The sequence below is a fragment of the Homarus americanus genome, unplaced genomic scaffold (assembly GCF_018991925.1).
Source record: "Homarus americanus isolate GMGI-L3 unplaced genomic scaffold, GMGI_Hamer_2.0 scaffold57980, whole genome shotgun sequence".
Taxonomy (NCBI): domain Eukaryota; kingdom Metazoa; phylum Arthropoda; class Malacostraca; order Decapoda; family Nephropidae; genus Homarus; species Homarus americanus.
Genome location: NW_024716703.1, coordinates 19,134,691 through 19,149,825, shown reverse-complemented (window position 1 = coordinate 19,149,825; position 15,135 = coordinate 19,134,691). Strand labels below are relative to the sequence as shown.

Here is a 15,135-nt window from a genome sequence, read left to right as displayed (position 1 = left end):
TCAATTCCGCTACAACAATATATGCTCAACTACTCATGAGACGTGCCCCCCCCCCCTCCCTCCGCTCATGCGACAGTAACTCCCTAATTAAAGACGGAGAAGGCATCCGTCAGCACTGGAAAGAGCACTACCATTCGCTGCTCAACCGAAACTCCGATGTGGATGTCCTGACTACCCAGCAGGTCCCTCAGCATCCAGTGCTGACCCACCCCAGCTATCCTCCATCCCTGGATGAGGTAGCTACTGCCATCAAACAGATGAAAAATAACAAAGCCTCAGGGCCTGGTGGAATCCCAGCCGATGTGTATAAAGCAGGAGGACCTCTGCTTACCAGCCGTTTCTGCTCTCTCCTGGAGAAAATATGGGAGAAGAAGGAAATCCCCCGAGAACGCCATTATCTATAAGAACAAGAGAGACCGATCAGACTGTAACAACTACAGGAGGAAATCACTGCTGTCTGTAGCTGACAAGATTATTGCATGAATCCTCCTGAAGCGGAAAACTTCTTCCCAGACTTTCACTACTGCTTTAGACGATCACGTGGCACCACTGACATGATCTTTGCTGCTCGCCAGATATAGGAAAAATGCAGAAAACAGCGTCGTAACTTGTATATGGCCTTCATTGACCTAACCAAGGCCTTCGACTCGGTCAACAGAGAAGCCCACTTGCGGACCCTTAGCCGTTTTGGCTGCCCACCAAAATCCATTGCCATTCAGAGACAACTCCACGATGGCATAAAAGGCAGTGTCCTGCTCAATGGCACCCAGTCTGAGTTCTTCCCCATCCAAACAGAGGTAAAAGAAGGATGTGTACTGGCACCAACTCTCTTTTCCATTTTCTTGGCTGCCTTCCTTACTAGTGCCGGTGCCAATTTAGCTGGCAGGGTGAATTTCCAGTACCAAATGAAGGGTCTTTTCAACATAAGATGACTCCAGGCAGGAACAAAGGTGTCGGCCGATCCCATCACTGAACTTCAGTATGCAGACGACCTCACGCTCGTCGCTCACACTGAACGCGACTTACAGGAGATCCTAAACACCTACACAGATGTGTATGCACACTTCGGCCTTGAGGTGAATGCACATAAAACTCAGGTTCTCTTTCAGCCTGCCCCTGGTTTAACCAAACATTCACTATCCATCAAGCTTAACTGTACTATCCTCTCCAGTCATCACTTCGGACATCGATGAAGAGCTTCAACATCGGATCATAAGAAAATCTCAAGCTTTTGGCAGACTCCGTAGCCAGTGTCTTCAGCTGTAGGGAGTTGAAATTATCTACAAAGTTGCACATATATCGATCAGTGCTACTCCCCACCCTACTATATGGCAGCGAGACATGGGTCACATACAGGAGGCACCTCAAGGCACTTGAAAACTTTCACCAACGTAGTCTACATTCCATCCTCCGAATTCGCTGGGAAGACAAGAAAGCAAATGCCAGCATCCTTGCTGACACCAAATGTACGAGCATCGAGGCTACCATAATCCATGAAAAACTACGTTGGACTGGCCATGTTACCAGCATGGACGACAGTAGACTGCCAAACCAGCTACTTTACAGTCACCTAACGAATAGGAAATGTAACGCTGGCGGGCAATTGAAAAGGTATAAGGATAGTCTTAAGGCAAACCTGAAAAAGTGAAAAATCGACCCCCCTCACCTGGAAGGCGATCACTCCACACCGTAACGCTTGGAGGAGCACCACACGAAGTGTCAATACTTTCGATTTAGCCAGACTGCATACCGAGGGCGACAAGGGCCAGCGCCGGAAAGACGCTGCTGCCGCCCCTCCCGCACTAGATGTAGCCCTCCACATTGCAACATGTGTGGACGGCCCTGCCGATCCCGTATCGGCCTCTCGAGTCACCTCAGAACTCAGCAACGATGATGACATCCTTAATAATAGCTGGACGATCGTCATACTCGATTCCGAGTGACCTCTGCTTACCAGCCGTTGTTCTCCTGTGTGTGTGTGAAGATCTATCCATTCTTACTCAATCAGCGTCCCGGCCTTTTACAAGGTAAACAAATCCCACGGACAAAGAGTGACGTCATGTCAGCTCAAAGTGAGATAAATCATCATAGATTTTTTCTCTTTTTTCGTGTTGTTTAATAGAGATGTCGAAGTACCATTAATACTAAGAACCAGATGTTACTAACAATATATTCGACAGTTTTAACACACACACACACACACACACACACACACACACACACACACACACACACACACACACACACACACACACACACACACACACACACACACACACACACACACACACACACACACACACACACACACACACACACACACACACACACACACACACACACACACACACACACACACACACACACACACACACACACACACACACACACACACACACACACACACACACACACACACACACACACACACACACACACACACACACACACACACACACACACACACACACACACACACACACACACACACACACACACACACACACACACACACACACACACACACACACACACACACACACACACACACACACACACACACACACACACACACACACACACACACACACACACACACACACACACACACACACACACACACACACACACACACACACACACACACACACACACACACACACACACACACACACACACACACACACACACACACACACACACACACACACACACACACACACACACACACACACACACACACACACACACACACACACACACACACACACACACACACACACACACACACACACACACACACACACACACACACACACACACACACACACACACACACACACACACACACACACACACACACACACACACACACACACACACACACACACACACACACACACACACACAACATTATTAGCATACAGACACCTGATTCATAAACAAAGTAAGATGTGTTTAAAGCTCGCCACAAAAAGTTCTCAAACGCTCTAAGGGTCATACAATATGACAAAACGAACTAGAAATCTGAACATTGCTCTCTGAGGAAGCTTTATTGCAAAACAAATTGCTTCTTTTCACCTGTAAATACTATACAGGCGAATAGCATATTATTACAAAATATTGAGAGTCATTTCGTAACCAGGCATACCAACCATTCTGAGATGACACGAGCCATGGTGCTCATTCTGAAATCTGTCGCCCAGCTGTTGGAGAACTTTTTGTGACGAGTGAACCCAAAGTGTGTATAGACAGATTAATACAATAGAGTCTACTGCTTTACAGTACTTTACAATTAGTGAAGATGTTTAACTTGGAATCGACAAGAAAACTTCAATTATTATAACACGAAAAAAATCACAAGAAATTATTAACAAAACCTAAATTGGATGAAAACAAATAATAAAACACGCGACACTTTCTTCCACAGACATTAATTGATTATAAGCCATCTTGAAGTCCAACTCAACCAAACAATGTGTGATTCATCTTCCCCTACAATACCCACACCTGTCACCTGGCGTTACCTTATAAACTTGGGAACTATAATTGGTTAACCTGGGGATTAGCCCCTTAACGTATTCATCTGATGATCAAGCACCCTAATGCTACCTTAGGTTAGGTTAGGTTAGGTTAGTGACGTTTTCTAAGAGTCTGACTATTAACGTTTTCTATAAGTGACACTAAAATCGTTTTCTAAGAGTATGCGTAATAACAATTACAATAATTTTCTCAATTCATTAATATGTGATACACTAAGTGTCACAACGAAGAAAATATTCTATTTACTTACACAACAACCCAGCAATAACGAATAGCGACATTGCATTAAATAAAAATTACATTACCTGGTAGTTATGTTCTCACGGCCACAGTGACATACACCATCATATCTAAAAAGGTCCTAAAGATGTTAGTTCATCGAGGTATATTTATTGAATATGACGAATACATCTTAGGACAATATTGCTTGGGCACTTCCTGGTATATCGTCCGGCGTTAATGGCCACAACAGGTCTTAGGTGTTTTCTTACATTAGGGCGCCATTAAAGTCATTAAAAGTCTACCACTTCTCGCAGTCGTTTTTATTCACCAAGGAATATATGTTACTGTTTGAGGACCTTCAGTAAGGGGTTCATATATACCATGGATGTACTACTTTCACTCTATTGATCTGGTAGAGTTAATGATAGTCGGTTAAATTAACATGTCCTTCACTTTTGTTTTCGTTAAATTGTAAAAAAAAAAAGACCATTATCCAAAAGCAATATATCTTTGTTATATAAATACTATAAACACATAATTACGTGACTGATAACATACAGCATAGAGTATACTTCTTGGAGGTGTATGAGTGGAGCAATATTTCCTACTCCTTATTTATCAAGGAGAGAGAGATGAAGTGTTTGTTGTTGTGTGAGGGAGACTTGATGCACACGCCAGGTTTCGACCAGACCATAAATAGGATTCTTGTTATGACTCTGTTGATAAACTGGTCTCCTGGGACTGTAAGTAGTGACTGTAACTTAAGGTATAACTTATCTTCTCTTCTACCGTTCAATATACAGTTAAATATAGTTACGATGTTGAGACTATAGTGAGGTCATAGCACTCAAAAACCTCAGACATTACGCTTAATATCTGGCAACTACTTATATATATATACGATTAACTTATAACAAATAAACTCAAATAGACGATGTCACATTTACGGTCAAAAGTGTCCAGGAACTATTGTTACTTTTGAGCCTGAGTCTATAACAGTATACCTATATCTGGCTTTCGTGTAGGGCGATATTTCACTCTAAAGTTGACGAAGTAAATGCCCAGGAAAATGGGAATGCCACGAAAAGATGGGTAAATTATTTTTTAAAGGGTAACGATTGAAAAAAATATTGGGGGCGTGTTTACAAGGTTTGGCGGTTATTTTGTGCAAGGTTAGGTTAGGTTAGGTTAGGTTAGGTTAGGTTAGGTTAGGTTTGTATTATGTGAAATAAGCTGGGAGATAATCTTCAGGTGACCCTTAAAACTATTACTCATCTTCATTTACCTGTGACTCACCTAATGACTTTACCTTCCTGGATGAAATTGCGTCTCCGCCTTATAACCCACCGGTGTAGACTCGCTCGCCAGGTGAATAAGTAAAGCGATATTGAAAAAGCTGGTGGCGTGAAGCGAATTCATGTCACCTGGAAATATTGGTGCGGGTTAATGTTCGTGCCTTAGTGTATTGATGTATGTATTATACCTTGGTGTGTGTGTGTGTGTGTGTACGCCATCCACACACACACACACAGGGGCAGGTACTGTACTTTCTTAACGTGTTAGCTGCCACCACCACCATCGCCGTTGTTGATGTACCTGATTTGTATTAGCTTAGTTAATGGCGCGGGGTGAGGCATTAGTCTGGGCAGAACACTCACATGACTCACTGGGAATGGCCATTAATGACACATTGGACGATCAATGTTGCCGTTGACCGAACTAACAACCTCCACCTTCCTCTCATTCTCCATTCCTGCAACTGGATCGAGTGAAATATAGGCGGCGACTTTTATGGTTGTAGATGATATGTTACAATCAATACCACTAGGAATATCATCCTTAGTGTGGACGTGTGTGAGCCTAAGATCTCGCTTATTGCGGGAACTTGTGAGATTTATTGGTCAAATTTCCCAACAAGAATACGATATTTCCCCTCTGGTTTCTTTACTTTTTTCTTCTTCTTTAATGTATGATGTCAATTTTAGCATAAAGAAGTGTGGTGACCGAGTGGATACAGCGCTCATCTCCAGTCCGACACATGGTTGATTAGTGGCCGGATTAAATCTAACTCCACTTCGCTGTGAATGGGTAACTAACTTTACAATTGGGGGAGTGGTGACGTTCGAGTGCAGTGAACGACCCAAGATCACTTCTTTCTCTTTATTTTTTTTCGTAGAGGAAGATATTGTGTGTCGTTTGTCTGTTACTGCGTTAATCAAGTCAGTGTTTATGTATATATGTAGAGGTTCATTATAGGAGAAATTAGTCTTGATGATGTACACACACACACACACACACACACACACACACACACACACACACACACACACACACACACACACACACACACACACACACAAAGACTCATTATCAGAAGAAGTAAACAGATCAAGTACCACTCAATGAAGCAAAACAGTATCAGGTAAGTCATTAAGGCCAGCACCCCACTTGAACACAACAGGTAAACACAATCATGATGGAAATAGAGTTAAACCCATGAGTGATCTCTGAGGCCACTACTACACACACGAGGCTATCTTATACACACAAAGGGACTCGGTTCACTTGAAGATGTTCCCCCCCCAGCCCGCCAAGCTTAACTCATCCTTAGATTAAACATCGTAACGCTAATCTAATCTAACCTAATCTAACTTAACGAACTTCACTTTATCTAACCTAACCTATCTTACCCTAACCTAACCTAACCTAACCTAACCTAACCTAACTTAACTTTACCTATCCTATCCTATCCCATCTTATCCTATCCTATCCTATCCAATCCTAATTCCCTCAGATAGCGATTTAAGGGTGGTTAATCTTTAGGTGAAATAAACTGGCGGGCCTGAAACTTATCCAGGGATTCGTTAGTTTGGGGTCATTTGGACAATACGACTCAGGTTCACTATAGACATAAGGAGACATATGTTAGAATTCATTTGTTCTTGGTCAGCGCGGCTTCCTAGTGAGTACTTTTTGGGTTGCCTCAGCACCATAATCTTCCCTTCATATTCAATACAGACTTACGTGAAAACAAAAAATACTCTTATGGACAGTGTGTGTCTAGCATACTGAACACTATGCTTCAGGACACAATGAGACAATGTTAGTTGGGGCTGCACTGAATCGCTTTCGCTTATGTATGTACGTATTGTACCTATATAATTAAGAGATCCATTCCCAGCTGGGTGGACTGAGGGTGTCCCAGCCACGAACTTGTGATTAATAGGACTGGAAACGAGAACTGTATCCACTCAACCTCCCACAAAGACTATCACTGAGCACAAGTTGTGTATATTTCACCACAGAACGATTGTAATATTAAAGTACTTCCCGGTGGATTTAATAACAACACAACACAACACATTAACCCTGTAAAGTGTTCCTCCTCACACACACAACACACCACTTCCCGCAACTTTTTCTTATCGTCGCTGTTCGGAAAAAAAACATTATTTCAGTTTCCATTCTGACGCATCAATTCACGAACAGCGAAGCGTAAAGGTGTTGATAAATTTGTGTACTCGATGTTGTTATTATACTGTGTGAGAGACGCAGTACCAGGAGGAGGAGGAGGAGGAGGAAGAAGAAGAGGAAGAGGAGGAAGAGGAGGAAGGAGAGGAGGAGGAAGAGGAAGAGGAGGAAGAAGAAGAGGAAGAGGAGGAAGAAGAGGAAGAGAAGGAAGAAGAGGAGGAAGAGGAGGAAGAAGAGGAAAAGGAGGAAGAAGAAGAAGAGGAGGAGGAGGAGGAGAAAGAGGAGTTACTCATCATTAACGACTCTATCGTGAATATCGACCGAGGTTACGGCTTCAAAATTATTGATATTTATACAGAGTCAATGTAACTCTCTCTCTCTCTCTCTCTCTCTCTCCTAAGATCATCAATTATGCTCACCATGCACTTTAAACTAATTTGTCGCACACTTTACCCACCTTAAATTATCTAAATGCCAGAAAACCGAACCAAAAATAATTCAGGGGATCGGTTCACCATAGTCCCATGTAAATTTTATCAATAGTCCCGCGAGATATTTGTGACCCGAAAAAATATTGATAATCGTGTGAAATATCTAAAACAGGAGACAAAAAACTTTAATCAGTGTATTAATATGTAAGATCAGGTGGTGTGTGTGTGTGTGGTGATCAGATGGTATTTGTGGCGACCAGTTGGTGATATGGACGATTCAATTATGACAAAGATAACTTGGTAGAAATTAAAGACGATCCCGAAACTGAAATCCTTAAGAAAACACTAAGACTTCCGCGTAGTTTAAACTTCCTTCAAAAAGTTCCTGTTAAACTTTACATATTTTATAAGTCGTAAAGTTTACACGTGTTTACTGTTGCATTTAAATGGCACAACACAGTAAAGTTCCCAGCGGAGTGAGTGTTGAGTGGCCAGGTTTAGCTACGTGTAAGAGGTAGTATGAAACAGTTGGTTGGATGGTGGTGGTGGTAGTGGTGGTAGGGATAGTGGTGGTGGTAGTGGTGGTAGGGATAGTGGTGGTGGTAGATGGTGGTTGTAGTGGGGTAGTCGTGGTAGTGGGTGTGTGGATGGCGTTGGCAGGTGGTGGGTGAACGGTGGGTGGTGATATTGGTAATGATGGAGTGTGGTGGTGGTGAGAGGTGGGTGGGGTGGGGGGGGTTTATGGTAGGTGGTGGTAGAGGTGGTGATTGTTGTGGTGGTGTTAGCGAGAGTAGTAGTGGTAGTAGCGTTGGTGGGTGGGTGGTGATTGTGATAATTATGAAGGGTGGTGGTGGGTGGTGGTAGTGGTTGTAGTGGTGATGGTGAGTTGTGGTGGTGATAATGGTAATGATGGTGGTGATAAGCCTATTAAAGAAACTGAAGATACTGTAACATCTTTCTCTATTCCATATATACAGTAGTTTTGAAAAATTCTCTCTCTTGGAGTTTATGGGTTTTTAAAAAATTCGTCTATATTCTATTTTAGATTTTGTATAAGTTTAAACTATTCAGCGTTTATTCCCTCATGTTACCAAATTGCCACGTTGTTGAGTTTCCTTGTCGTCAAGTACCAAGCTGCAAATTTTTTACTTTGTCAAGTCACCCCGTTGTCAGATTGCCAAGTCGCCAAGTCTCCACTTTGCCAAATTGCCAAGTTGCCACGTATCCGAAGTTCCTGTACACATTTGCACCATGTAATTGAAGGAGATTTACACCAAACACTAGAGTGAACTGTACACACACGAGGTAGTGGCTGTGAATGTTTTAAAAGTCACACGAGAGGTGAGTCACACGAGGGTCGACTCACAGCTGGTCATGTACTCTAACCTAACCTAACCTAACCTAACTTAACCGAAGCTATAACCCATGAATTTTATTACGAACATTCGGTACGGTTTCCGCGTCCAGGTTTCAGATCTGGTTCAAACCAACACAAATGTGCCGCCGTGGATGCACAGGTATGTGTTTGTGTACATACGACCGCATCACATGTATATAACTGGAAGTATATGTGTAATCTACTAGTCACTTTGATCTCTATCATGGTGTGTGTGTGTGTGTGTGTGTGTGTGTGTGTGTGTGTGTGTGTGTGTGTGTGTGTGTGTGTGTGTGTGTGTGTGTTTGTGTGTGTGTGTGTGTGTACACTTTATGGAACCTTGTGTTTACTGGGCATTGTATGCACCTAGCAACTCTCTGTGCACCATGAATGTGTGCACCACGAAGCTCTGTTCACCACGAAGGTTTGTGCACCATCAAACTGTGTACACCAAGAAACTTTGTGCACCATCAAACTGTGTGCACTACGAAGCTCTCTGTGTGCACCATGATGCTCTCTGGATAATTCTTTATATCTCTTATGCTCCTGATCTACCAACTTTAGAACATTCACCATTGAACATAAAATCTTTCTTACCTCATGAAAATGCCAAAATGTGGACGAGGAAAACGTTTCTCTAATAAATTTTAAAAGACTTTTCCCTCCTGAACACAAGTCTAAGCCACAGACACCAAGCAGGTGCGACGTTGTATAATTTTTCGTTCATAAAATTAATCAACTTAAACTAAATCAATACAGTTAATTTTTTATAATCAACTCAAATAAATCCTGTCACTGGAAGGAGCCATCAAACCTGCCCCACGGACGGCTTTTTCATGAGGTAGAAAAATATTTATTTGTAATGAAATTGGTAGTTGTATTGAGGAAGGAATGTAAGGAAATACCGCTCTCTGTGCACTGTAAACACCGCTCCTCTCACCAAATAAACTAACAAATCAGCCAACTCGCAGACTGGACTCGTAGATCAACACGCCAAGTTATTGAAAAATTTCACAGTAAAGTCATAACTCCTATAGGCTTTCACGGTCTGAATCCTGTATTAAAATAAAACACATTTAATAATTGTATTATTTTACAGAAACCGATACAGGATACCGTTTTAATAAACAAGAGAACACTACAATCACATTGGCAGGGGAGTAGAGTGGTTTCTTCACCCTTAACCAATGAAAAAGAAAATGTTTCTATCGTAGAGCCAAAATTTTTATGCCCTGCACATTGCCTCATCAAAATGCACAAGCACACAGAATTTCGATGTTGGCTGCTTGGGAGGTTTGACAGATATGCTCCGGACAAACTTAGTGAAGAAGAAGAAGAAGAAGAAGAAGAAGAAGAAGTCCAATTTTCATTACTCAAAGACAACATAAAAGACCCAATTTGTGCGACAATGAAAACAAAAACCCAATATATTTTACAAAGAAAACATTAAGCAATTAATATATCAAGAATAAACACAATTTATACATGAAAGAAACATCAACAAAACACAACTCCATTTTTTTCAAAGCAAGGAAACATTAAACATTCATTTCACAAGAAGAAAGAAAACACAGACGAAAAACAAGAAAACACAAGAAGGAAAACAAGAAGAAAACACACGAAAACAAGAACACAACAAGAAAAGCACAAGAGAACAAAGAAGAAAATGACGAACAAGCGGAATGTTAAAATAGGTGGCAAGGTTCGTTTGTCAATTACTCGACTAAAAGCAAAGTGTTTAGCTAAAAGTCCCGGGTAGCGCTCACAACATCGAGTGTTTGTTTTGTAATTAGACCGTAAATTGTGTGTGTGTGTGTGTGTGTGTGTGTGTGTGTGTGTGTGTGTGTGTGTGTGTGTGTGTGTGTGTGTGTGTGTGTGTGTGTGTGTGTGTGTGTGTGTGTGTGTGTGTGTGTGTGTGTGTGTGTGTGTGTCAGACGCTTGGTGAGAATGACTCCCCCTTATCTCGTCACAACAAAATATTTCGAATCTTTGGATATTATGAAAGGGGACCCGCTTCAGCATCACTGCAGAGGTAGAGATCTCTTTTCCAGTGTGTATCAGACGAGTCATCTGGAATATTTTTGGCCAGTTCAGTGACGCACGACTGAGGATGACGTCAAAGAGGAACGTGACACCTACATGAACACAAACACCAACCTCACCTGAGGACCAAATGACCCATCAGCAGCCGAGAACAATAGAGGTGACTGACTATACAGCTCCGTGTTGTGGATCTACTAGCGGTGAACAGGATGTGTTTTATGTTTACTGAGGAACGTAACCTTTTAACAAATACTGAATCAATGTCTCAATAAACATTTTACTGGTTATCTTAAATATTCAAGCCTCAACCCTCGTTCCCCTAACAAGAGTCTGCCACGAGACATGACCCAATTCAACCTTATCTGATACCACGAATGCTAACACAATTCTTTGGTGGAAGTTAAGGCGATCAGAAGACAGATAACCCGTCCACCGTGGCACCAGCGAACAGATCCATAACGACGTAATCTGCACTCTAATATCCAGCACCCAGGAGACGAGGGAATGGATCACAATCTTTTCGGTACCGGCTGGAAGAGGTCTTAAAGCTGCAGGTGCTGAAGGAGAGATAAAGTCCCCCCAACACTCTTATTTATTTACTTAAATTATCTATGACAATTTCTGGTTAGAGTTAAGTTGTTTCCGGAAGACCAAAATTAATAGAGGGATTGATTGAGTTACTGAATTATATAGCTTATGACCCTGAAGGCCTCAATAGGTGTTCGTACACGTACTATACACGAAGGCAAAACAGATAACTTATTGTAAGATACTAGAGGTCAACTTATTTCACCGGAAGATGAAGCACCCTAACGGTACTTGTAGAGGTTAGGTTAGGTTAGGTTAGGTCAGGTTAGCATACATGATCTGGTATATGACATGATCTAGCATATGTGACATGATCTGGCATATGTGACATGATCTGATATATATGACGTGATCTCGTATATATGACATAACTTGGCATATATGACATGATCTGGTATATATGACATGATCTGGTATATATGACATGATCTGGTATATATGACATGATCTGGTATATATGACATGATGTGGAACAAGGTAAATGAAGGGAAAAGTTTGGAGAAAAACAATATATTGACGAAAACCAGATGATGACGCCTTACTTTTACTTCCTCTCTTTTATTCCTCTTCCTCCCTCTCTTCCCTTGTACCCTCCTTCGTTTCTAACTCTCCTTCCTCCTCCACTTCCTCCACCTCTTACTTTTTCTTCTTCCTCCACCTCCTTTCTCTCATTCTCCTACCTCTTTTCCCGGTCCCCTCCTTCGCCTCATTCTTTCTTTCTTTCGCCTCCTCCACCTCATCCTCCTTTTACTTTCCCCCATCCTCCCTCCTCCTCTTCCTCTCCCAGCATCCTCCGTCATGTCTGCCTTACTGTGCCAAGACGTGGAATATTCTCATTAAGGCGGTGTAATGTTCTGGGGTAATGGTGTTCTTCCCTGGTTAGACGCCGCTACAAGCAAAGAGGTGGTGCTCTCTCTCTCTCTCTCTCTCTCTCTCTCTCTCTCTCTCTCTCTCTCTCTCTCCTTAACTATTGTGACGTAACCCGTAAGCAAAGTATGTAATGTTGAAAAGTTTCATTAACATAATTAAAATAAATATGTGTGTTTAAGAGTTCATACCCCGAGAAGACTAGACTGAGGAAACAGGAAGAGGTGTTTTTTTTCTTTTTTTTGCCTTCTCTTGTTTGTGATTAGATATTATCTTCTACCCACCCCCCCGCCACAACCCATATTTTGTTTTAATCCCTTGAGTACGATAACTTAACACACTGCTTACGATAAGTTAACCCCCTGAGTACGATTACTGTAATCTCTTAAGTATGATAATTTAAACCTTTGAGTAAGTTAACGTAACCCCTTGAGTACGATAACATAGACCCTTGTGTATGATAACCCCAACAGTACGATAACTTAACCCCCTGAGTACGAAAATTTAACCCCTTGAGTACGTTAAATAACCCCTTAAACATGACAATTTACGTTATTTAGTTCAATAAAAAAACCTGAACACCCTTTAGTACTGCAAGGCGACTTAAACCATTTACCAATCCACACATTAATTCTTACAAGCCGCCGATATTTAACTAAGAACTAGTAAGTGTTTTTTGGCGATCAATATATGTAAAAGAAAATCCAATTCTCAGGCCTAATAGCTTTAGACTGTGTTATTTGTTGCCGTTCTTGTAAGTATTGTAATGTTGGGAAAATGAAGGAATTTGGTGACCGTGAAATCTCTTAAGTTTCTTGCGTCATAAAAGCACGGATTTTATTTTTATTTTTTTGAGGGGGATGGGGAGGTGAGGAGGGTGCAATGTGGCGTTAGGACACTTATGGTGTGTGTGTGTGTGTGTGTGTGTGTGTGTGTGTGTGTGTGTGTGTGTGTGTGTGTGTGTGTGTGTGTGTGTGTGTGTGTGTGTGACTACCCTGTACATGAACGGGCATTTATAAGACAAATAAAAGAACCATAACATTAATAATAATAATAATAATAATAATAATAATAATAATAATAATAATAATAAAAGATATGAAACTGTAAACAAAAAACAAGAATATAAAAACAAAAGATGCAACAAGAACAAAAGCTATAAATAGAGAACAAATGAAGAAGAGAACAGAAGAGAACAGAAGAACACAGTAGAAAGAGAATGAAAGAGAACGGGTAAACAAAAGAAACAATAAAACAGAAGCGAAAACGAGAGTAAAAATGTGTGAGTGTAAATGAGTAAATCGAGAGGTGTGGATGACAGTGTGGATGTGGGAAGTATATATGGTGGATGATAGTGTGGATGTGGGGAGTATATATGGTGGATGATAGTGTGGATGTAGGGAGTATATATGATGGGTGATAGTGTGGATGAAGGAAGTATATATGGTACGTGAGTGTGGATGTAAGGAGTACACAAGTGGATGACAGTGTGGATGTGGGGAGTATATATGGTGGATGATAGTGTGGATGTGGGGAGTATATATGGTGGATGACAGTGTGGATGTGGGGAGTATATAGAGAACAGAAGAACACAGTAGAAAGAGAATGAAAGAGAACGGGTAAACAAAAGAAACAATAAAACAGAAGCGAAAACGAGAGTAAAAATGTGTGAGTGTAAATGAGTAAATCGAGAGGTGTGGATGACAGTGTGGATGTGGGAAGTATATATGGTGGATGATAGTGTGGATGTGGGGAGTATATATGGTGGATGATAGTGTGGATGTAGGGAGTATATATGATGGGTGATAGTGTGGATGAAGGAAGTATATATGGTACGTGAGTGTGGATGTAAGGAGTACACAAGTGGATGACAGTGTGGATGTGGGGAGTATATATGGTGGATGATAGTGTGGATGTGGGGAGTATATATGGTGGATGACAGTGTGGATGTGGGGAGTATATATGGTGGATGACAGTGTGGGATGTGGGGAGTATATATGTGTGGATGACAGTGTGGATGTGGGTATATATGGTGGATGACAGTGTGGATGTGGGGTATATATGGTGGATGATGTGTGGATGGGGAGTATATGGTGTGATAGTGTGGATGTGGGATATATGGTGGATGACAGTGTGGATGTATATATGGTGATGACAGTGTGGATGTGGGGAGTATATATGGTGGATGACAGTGTGGATGTGGGGAGTATATATGGTGGATGACAGTGTGGATGTGGGAGTATATATGGTGGATGACAGTGTGGATGTGGGGGAGACCAGTGGATGTGTGTATATGGTGGATGACAGTGTGGATGTGGGGAGATATGCATATGGTGGATGAGTGTGGATGTGGATATAGATATGATATATGGTGGATGACAGTGTGGATGTGGGGGTATATATGGTGGATGATAGTGTGGATGTGGGGGAGTATATAGGATGACAGTTGTGGATGTGGGGAGTATATACGGTGGATAGTGGAGAGTATATATGGTGGATGTCAGTGTGGATGTGAAGTATATGGTGGATGACAGTGTGGATGTGGGGAGATGACAGTGGGATGGAGTATATATGGTGGATGACAGTGTGGATGTG

General features: G+C 41.7%; 1 protein-coding gene across 1 annotated transcript in view; it reads left to right on the top strand.

Moving 5' to 3' along the window:
• Window positions 1-15,135, top strand: part of LOC121858403 (calcium-activated chloride channel regulator 1-like) — a 170,516-nt gene that overhangs the window by 1,422 nt on the left and 153,959 nt on the right. The window lies entirely within an intron of this gene.